We start from the raw sequence: 9660 nt of genomic DNA, 5'->3' as shown, positions 1-9660 counted from the left end.
AACGTGATAACTCCATAACGTAGTGTATAATGGGGATCTGTATTTTAATCAGATTGGGGACTCTAGTTCTTTTTGTGCATGTGATATTCTTCTAAGTTAACATTTTCTTGTTCTTCTAATTCTTTAATATTTTCCCTTAATGATATTTCTTGGCTTATTCTTTGTTGTTTTGTCTTAAGAGATGAATATGATATCGATTTCTCAATTAAGAGAGTTTCTAGAAATATTTGATCGTCTATTGAGAATTGTATATTTTCATCTGAAATGAGAGGTAAATATTCAAGATTACATTCTGGTAAGGCATACTTCATTTTAATGTAAAATGTGTTTATTGACAAGATTAAGATATTCTAAATCATGTAATAATGAGTTATTAAATTTCCATAGCCCTTTACCTTTTCTAAATTCATTAAAAACTAAAGTTATGTTTGGTATGGAATGATCAGATGGATATCCTGGTTCAATTTTTTTTTTTTTTTTTTTTTTTTGTATATTGAAGTTAGATTTTCTGAAACTAAAGAGTAATCTAATCTTGCCTGCTTTACTGGCCTTGTTCTCCTTCAAGTAAACCGTTTACTATCTGGATAGTTGTTTCTATATATATCGATTAATCCTAGGTCATGTATCATATCAAAAACTTTTTCCCTTGCCCTAGGATTATTCACATGTACATAATTAAAACAATCTAGACTTGGGTCTAACACTTAACTAAAATCTCCGCAAATGATAAATGAGTCTTTTCCAAATTCATATGCAACATCTAGTAATTTACTATAAAAAGACGGGGTATCCGAATTTGGATCATACAGATTAATAAGTGTAAACCGTATTTTATCGATAGGGACGTCTAGAAAAAAAATAAAAAATAAAAAGTTACAAAAAAAATCGAATGAGAGTTTAATCCTTTTTATTGCCGTGGGAAACAAATAAGCGCATTCATAAAATAATCCGTAATTCTATTCAGTGTGATAAATCACTGAAACAAAATTAATATACTCAAAAAATACCTATTAAAGAATTACTTAACAATACATATCTTTGTCATGAGCCAAGAAAAAAGATGACACCGCCATACGAGATTTTCAATATCGTAAAAATGACGTCATTCCGGTGAATGTGACGCCACGTTTTAGCGAAACTGAATGACGTTTCATTCACCGGAAGGTTCAAGTTCTGGGTCAAGTTAGAAAACGTTCGGTCAGATATGGAACAAATTCACGTGATCGTATTGATGGATAAAGCATTTCGCATTGACGGATAAAACACAACTTTATCCGGCAGTAGTTATCGGTCAGTATATGGGATAGTTGAAGGATAAAACATGTTAAAAACTCTTCGAGATTCATGATTACGACTATGTGTCATTTAAAGACGGCATCCCATGTATCTTGTCTCTGCTTATTCATTGTACGTATCAACCCTACCTTTGATAACCGAATACAAAATTTTAAAAAAAACTCAATTTCGTATGTTTTTTTATATTTTATTTTTTATTCTTTTTCAAAGATATTTATAAAGACGAGGGGGTCATTTATTACATAATATTTTTTTTTATTAAATTTCATTTATTCATTCTGTTGAATTTCATTTTTTTATATATATTTTTCTTTAATTTGTGAAATGGACAACTGTTTAATCTATTTTTATAAATAACGTTACAGCAGGTCTATTGAAAAAGCGGTTGCGCACAGCCACATGCGTACTGCTCAATTTCCTCATTGAATGTGCAGCCTCCTTGGCAGTATTCCTCGCACCTGTTGTTGCACACATCTTCATCTTCGTCACATTCAACAATGGCACACTCAGGCTCTAGTGCCTGTCCTCCGAACGTCATACATGTACTCATTTCTGCAATAGAAAATAAACTTATTAGACCTGTTTGATGGCTGACGAACAGTTATCCATTTCTCGAGCAACATACATGTACATGCTAAATACAAAATGGTTTGGATTTGTAAGTGTACTTTATTGATTTGGTTTATTATCTTTACATCCTCGATACTCCAGGGGTTACTATCACTTACGATCTCTACACACCTGGACTATATCATAGTAAAATTGAAGGCAGCTCAGCGGAAAACATCTGACCAATCACAGGTTAGTAATTATTTCCTTTTAAGACTACAGAGACAGCGACGTCTAACATCAAAGTCACACAGTCAACCAAAGTGTACCGTTATACGGCTCTTTTGGTGTATATTAAATGACTAAATTACCTGTTCTATTCTGTTGCCTCCAGTTTTACTTTGAGATAGTTCAGGGGTGTAGAGATCATAAGTTTGGAACCCCTGGAGTATCAAGGATGTTATATGTATTGCTCCAGGTCCAGCTCCCTGGCCGAGACACACTATCGTCTATTAAAATAATAGTTTCTGACCCTGCTTAGCACACAGCACAGATGAAGTATAAGGGGACAGAGTTGCCCGTAGTCAATATAATGTGACCAGGCGGGGTTTGTTGTCAGTGGCATGCTTCACTGATATAGCACCATAAAATAACAAGAGTTCCACAATACATGAAGACACTACGCAAATATACTGCCGTCTCCCAGAGCACGTACCTCGCACTTCACACACGCAAGACACCGCAGGCCGTCCTTACATGACCCTGGCTGTTAATAGGACGTTAGTGTGATAAACAAAACAAAACCCACTGTTTACGTATGAAGAAAACAAACCAGCCAATCAGAAAGTTGGATTTAGTATGAACGCTCATAAATATTAAGTATTATTAATTAAAGACGACAATGCAATGTGATCATGGTGTTCCATTCTTGTAGATGATACAGAATGAAATCGCGTGCGTCGATTCATAGGGGTCAGCACGCGCGGTAGAAAGAAAATATAACAAAATAACTAATTTCGACCAAAAAATGACTCAAAAAATAATAGATTCAGTAATACATGTAAATAACAATACATTTCCCATTCGCATATCTAGGGCTCTCATTCAATTTCCATATCTGTTATCTTTTAGATCAAATTTAACTAACTCTTCTCTCTTCCTAATTACAGATGTATTAAGAATTTGCGCTTGCATACATTTCAATCATTCGTCGCATCCACCCAAAAAAATTATATACAATGAAGTTAATTTGAATTAATTTCAACAACTGTTTATAAATATATCAAGGGAGACAACATTTACATAAAATAGTCAGAAGGGAGAGTCATTCCGTTTCAGGAACACCATATTCACCTAACTTGCACTCTCTGTCTCTTTTATACAGATATATTCAACATTCACACATAATAAATACTTATTGTGACAGTAATATAGATAGTATACATAAACATTTCTTATTTTCTATTTAATCTCACATATTTTAATCTTTATCTTCTTTGGCTTTGTAAAGGGGGATTGTGTATGCGAGTCTGTTTAACCTAGCAACCATGACGACCGTAGTTTTACTCTTTTTATGTTTTATTCTGTCTAAAACTGCGAATAAGGTAATATGAACTTAGTTGGCAACGACCATTTATGGGACAATAACGTGTTCATACGATTGTATACGCAGCGAAAATGAAGATCAGTCCTCGTGCATGCCTTTTTTTTAATTTGCATTGCCTACTTTTTTATCTATAATCAATTCACGATAATGATAAAAACAATACATCGATTATAAATGAAAAGTCGATGGAAAAACAAAAGAATTTTAGGTTTGGTTATTTTAATTACTTCCCCTTAACAGCCAGTGTCATTTACGGACGACCTTCTATGTGTTACAGCAGTACTTTCTTCATAGAAATATAAAATTGCACTACAATCCCATTTTAAAATCTTCTCTATAGCTGCATGGAAATGGATTTACCGACAGGACATATTCTCGAGTCTGATCATTGGGTCCTTTAGAAATGGAAATTTTAATGATAAAATCCTAAAAGCTAAAATTTGAAATTGTATTAGTATTTTTCAAAGGCCCACTATCTTTCCAAAATAAACATCTGTATTATTCTTTTAAAGAATAATACCATACAGATATATATAAAGTGTCTAGGATGAGATTAAAATACCAAACAAATTCAAGATTCCTTTGCGTAATTAATGTTAACAGTGAAGATTAGTTTCACTGTTTTGCCGTCTTGCACAGACACTAACGTTTCCGCGCTATAATTAGGACGAAGCCGAACAACATAAGACAACCCGCGGTATGGTAATTAATATTTATTTTATTAAATTGTATAGAAGGTGATGATAGTTGTAGTATTGACGGTAAGCTAATACAAAATTGTCAATCTTAATTTACATTATTATTTGTTTAATCAAAAACCCGTTTGGGAAAGGCCTTTACGTTCATATTTCTCAACGTCAATGGTTTGTTAAGGCATACGATTCTTTTTATATGTTATATTATTATTTGATACATACCAATAATTGGAAATATCAGTTGGAAATTTAGGAAATTCTATGGCTATATTGATTGGGAGTGGGTCCTTATATCATACCAAAAATGCACAGAGTTATCTGCCCTTGTAGGTAGGTAGTGAATGAGACGTTATCTTTCTGCGAGAGTAACGTCATACATTTCAGGAAAAACGACGTGAGTTTCGCTCATAAAGGAATGATATGATAAGTATATCAATCCTAAATGTATCAACCACGAAGAAGTTATAGGGAATGAAAAAAAAATATAAATAAATACATAACATTAATGATAGATAAGAACGGTTTATTTGTTGAAATATTATGAAATAGAACGGTTTATTTGTTGAAATATATTGTGTGTTTCATGTTGGAATCGTTGGATAATCGCTGACCTTTGTTTAAAATATATTTCAAAATTTTCAACGTATAAATGCATGAAAAATATCATTTGATTCCAACAATACTGAACAAAACAGAAAATTATCCCTCCTGTTTAATCTCCCCTCATAACTAACAAGGGACTCCGACCTGACCTTAATCATATGTCATAGCATGATGTCCTAAAGGGACTCCGACCTGACCTTAATCATATGTCATACCATGTTGTCCTAAACCCCGGGTGTCTGTAAACAAAAAATAATACTTATCGGCCTTGGCCACCAGCGGGCCAAAATTGACCTACTTTGCGTTGAAATTAAAAACGTCAAAATAATAAACTTTAATGTATTACTTACGGATGGTGCAGATTAACAGCATCAGTATGACAATTGTGGTCTTCATGACTGAAAATCACAACAACACAAACAATGTTATATGGTCATACTATTTGATACTCTGACATCTTAAAAATGTTCCATCGCTGACAAATGACATTTTTCGCTATCAAAATCAGGACCAGACGAAGAAGTATTTTCCTTCAGTTAGGAAAGTAACATACTTTTCACCATAACCACCATTGAAAAGTTTAAGTTTCTTATTTTACCTCAAGACAAAAATATTAAAAAAAAAACAATTGATTGCATCCCGAAACTTTGTCTAGATTAATTGTTTACTTTGTCTAGATTAATTGTTTTCACGGCTCCTTAATTTCGCGATTTCCATTTGAAAACGAATTCGCCAAAATTAACATTTGCGGATTTAAAAAATGACTAGAAATGGCTATCAGTATCAATGATGTTGATGTTAGAGATTAAGTTTGGCGAATTAAAAACCTGATTTGAAATATCTCTCAACAAAGTGAATGAAAATTCGCGGAGATAAACTTTCGCAATTAAACATTTATCGAGAAAGCAAATCTCACACGAAAAAAAGTGAATCATACCTTTTCTTCTGTGATGTGCTTTTCCTCAGGTCTTACTCTCCAATATGAAATCTGCTCAGTGCTACCACTGATGAAGGTGCCCTTTAAATACTACTAGCTGTTCACCGGAACATTTAAACAAAAAATTACTGAATAAATAAAATATGTCCTGTTTAGCAGAGATAATGAAAAGGTACATGTCATAACATTGCTATTTATAAATATGTCATCCGCATATTTTGTTTTTGTTTTGAAAAAAAAAGATATTTTAAAATGACGATGTGTATATGTGTCATATGTCATTCACATATTTTGTTTCTGTTTTGATAATATGTATTTTAGAATGATGCCTCGCTTAAATGCAGGATGAAAGAAATTGTTGGAATTAGACATAGAATCAAAATAATTATAAAACTTGCATATTAAGTGTCATTCACGTGAAAGGATGCAATATGTAATACAGCGATTTAAAAAAAAAACCGAGTTATTATATTTCGGAAAAAATTGGAAATTCGTGAACAAATAGAATTATTAACAAAAAAAAAAACATTTGTCTTATAAACCATACCATTGTACATACCAATATGATTGTAAGATTACTTGTTTTCTTCTGATTATGCACGTTATGCAGTGCTATAATTAAGAAAATATATAATTTCGCCGGAATACAAAGGAATCCGCATTAGACAAGTGCAGGCTTTAACAAGGTATACTGATCATCTTTTATAAACCAAATTAAACATGGTAATATTTGGTCAACGGCTTCACTTGCATTAGCTAATTTACTTCTATTTTTTTCAATTCTTTCGAAGAAAAAAATCAATACTATCACCTGGTTTCATTTATTGGTGGCTGTGATTGCACTATTGAAAGTTAGATGTGCCGTGTGAAATTTTCAAATCAAGAAGAGTTTTTGATATGTCATTAATCCCTAAAAGTTACCAACATTTTGAGAATTACAATATTTACAATGCGTCGGTTTTAATTTTCTAACGTCAAATAAAAGCTCAAAATGAATTTTGACTGTACTGCCAAAAGTCATGATATTTAAGTCAATTATGGTGTGAAAAGATCACACATGGTTAAAGTGAACAGTCGGGCAAGGATGGTTAAAGTCGGTAAAAATGATGTGAATGTATCCAGTATAATTTCTTATGAAATGGAAAAATAAAATCTCTCGTCAAAATCTGTCTGCGTACGAAGAAATTAATTTAAAGTATGGTAATTCTAAAACGTCCTCCCCGCTCACTATGTCCGTGGGTACATTTCCACGCAGCCTCGCTTTCAATGCTTTTAACTTTTCTTTACTTTAATGGTCAGAACTGGGAAACTAAGCAGAACTTGACCGTCGTGTTAATATGTGAGAACTTTTGGAAGGCCAATGAACGCATTTAGACTGGTTTTCTTTGCCCGACTATTCACTTTAAAGCAAAACGGCAAGTTGTGATCTACCATTTCTTCGAAATTTTTACGGCTATACAATTGTATTACTAATCCTAAAATGACTTCTTCAGATATGTTTTCATCTATACATATATGAGGCTTAAAAACAAGAACTATTAAAGTGTATAAATTCTGTGTTTTGCCAATACTTATAAAGTCTCGTACATGTTGGTCCATCCGTTTAAATGATTCTCACAACTTTATTCATCAAAACTTATGGTTTTCAATAGATTACTGAAGAAAACACAGCATGTCAAAATTTTCGCAAAGTTACGCACAGCTACGGCACATACAACTGTAAGCTTGATAAAATATCTTGCTAAACCCGTTTGCTGTTTTCGAGCGCTTGATTTACCTGTATTTCCTATGATATTAATTTTGATGATCTCAACTGGTGGTAGGACAATACGTTTTGTTTTGTCTCAATAACACCCCTTTGATATTTATATAAAATGTGTATCAATCCTTCTGTTGTTTTGATTCAACAACAGTTTCGTTGTTAACACCTTCGATATTCCAGGGGTTACTATCCCTGTCGTCTACTCCGCTCCTGAAATACGTCATAGGAAAATTGAAACCGTTTTGAAATCCGTTAGTAGCTTATATAATGTTATCGAATTCGTCAAATGAACAATACATCTTTATGACTACAATTCATATAAAAATAAACCGGTGAAGGTATCATGAGTTGACTACCTTCGTTCAAAACAAGATGTTAATAAACGGATCACCTTTAACCTTATCACCCGAGACAGCATGATGAGATAGACCCAGTGTTCAGGTCGATGTAAAGCCACAATATTGACTGATCTAATTTGTGATTGATGATTAATTTCTAGTTTGGGGAAGCGGTGGCCGAGTGGTTAAGATGTCCTGACATATGACTACAAGCCCTCTGGGATGCCGGTTCGAATCCCATGTGGGGCAGTTGCCAGGTACTGACCCCCGAGTACTCCGGCTTTCCTCCACCATCAAACCTAGCACATGCTTATGAAAACATGGCCATGGCTGTTAATAGGACGTTAAACTAATAAATAAATTACTAGTCCCGTGATCACGTAATTCTTATTTATTTATTTTTGTTTTGTTTTTTTGTTGTTTGTTTGCTTGCTTTTTTCTTTGCGTATTACAGAGTTAGTTCCCTTCCAGGTAGGTGACATCATTATTTTATGGGCGCAATTCTCCGAAAAGTATGATATTACGCTCTCAAACACAATGACGTCACAATCAATACCTATCCGCAACGGGCAGATAACCATGTAATATGCAATTACAGAAAGGTGTCCTATGGAGTATGGTATGCTTTATTTGATCTATCATATAAGGCCGGGCTCGCGTGTGTGAAACGTGTGCGCAATTGTCTGTGTGTTTTGGGAGGCTGCGGTATATCCGTGTATACTTGTAGTGTTGGAACTTTTGGGTAAAAATGGATTTGACTTCGTGTATTGTGTAACACGTGTGTGTTTGTTAAGGAGAGAGTGGTATGTTACTGGCCTCTAAGTATTTCATTTTTGAAAGGTTTATTATAATTGTAAAACTATTGATTATAAAGAGGCAGAACATGAATTTATCCCAAAAGGCTTTCCTGATTCTGGTTGTAAATAGGAATTTAAGCTACAATGTCGTTTGAATTGATTTCTTCTAAGTACGTTTTATTAGTAGGACAGAATTAACTACCCAACCACATCTGTATGCTGTCAGACTGTTCAGCGAAAACTGCCAGTTTCATAGACCATGATGTGTCCCGACCAGTGGACAAAACACACAGCCTTCCTCAAAGGAGCGAGTACTTAACTCTTTGGAACCCTCGCTGTTAATAGGACGTTTATATCAATCTGCAAATCACCCTAGATAATCTGTTTTTACATTTTTGTTATTAAATGTGCTCGGGAAAGATATGCTCAAAATCATTAATAGATAACAGATGAAATATACTGTGAAATCATTATTTTTCGTGGGGCGATTAATTTTCTTGGATTTAGTATTTTGGCCAAAATCAACGAATTTACAATTCCGTGAAAACTTATCTTTTTAATGAATATATATATATACAAATACCAGGTTACTTTTGCCTTCTCCACAATATTGCTAACAAACTTGCAAAATTTTATAATCCACGAAAACTTGACCCCGACAAAAATAAATGATTTCACAGTTACATGAAACCTTAACTATACCAGTGACAGGTACATCTGATAGCATTATGAGTTTCCATTAATCGGGAACCAATTTACATGTAATTAATACAGTGTTGTCAGAAAAAATCGTTTTCCATTTCGTCATTAACCGTACGTTATAGTACTGATCCTATATTTACATAGTCTAATTGTTTCCCCGTTATTGTGTAGTGATAATGGATTGCCTATATCTAAGCTATAGTATTTCACTATTTCACTGACTTAATGTAAACAACCAGATCAAACTAGGTTTAATGTTGTATAAATAGAATCGTCCATAACCGACAGAATGTGATTTATATCTACACGTTTTGGAAAAATCGAAATGACATTCATTTTTCTGGTCGCTGAAGAGAGATTTTTTGCGACGACGGG

General features: G+C 33.5%; 1 long non-coding RNA gene across 1 annotated transcript; it reads right to left on the bottom strand.

Annotated features, from left to right (window-relative positions):
* Nucleotides 1-1589: 1589 nt before the first annotated feature.
* Nucleotides 1590-5797, bottom strand: LOC138306198 (uncharacterized). Its single transcript, XR_011205801.1, has 3 exons — nt 5687-5797; nt 5100-5147; nt 1590-1848 (listed from the first exon to the last, which is right to left on the bottom strand). It is a non-coding gene; the product is annotated as an uncharacterized lncRNA (long non-coding RNA).
* Between the last annotated feature and the right edge of the window lie 3863 nt (nt 5798-9660).

This window comes from Argopecten irradians, chromosome 13 (genome assembly GCF_041381155.1).
Source record: "Argopecten irradians isolate NY chromosome 13, Ai_NY, whole genome shotgun sequence".
Classification (NCBI taxonomy): Eukaryota; Metazoa; Mollusca; class Bivalvia; order Pectinida; family Pectinidae; genus Argopecten; species Argopecten irradians.
This window is presented reverse-complemented; position numbering and strand designations above follow the sequence as displayed.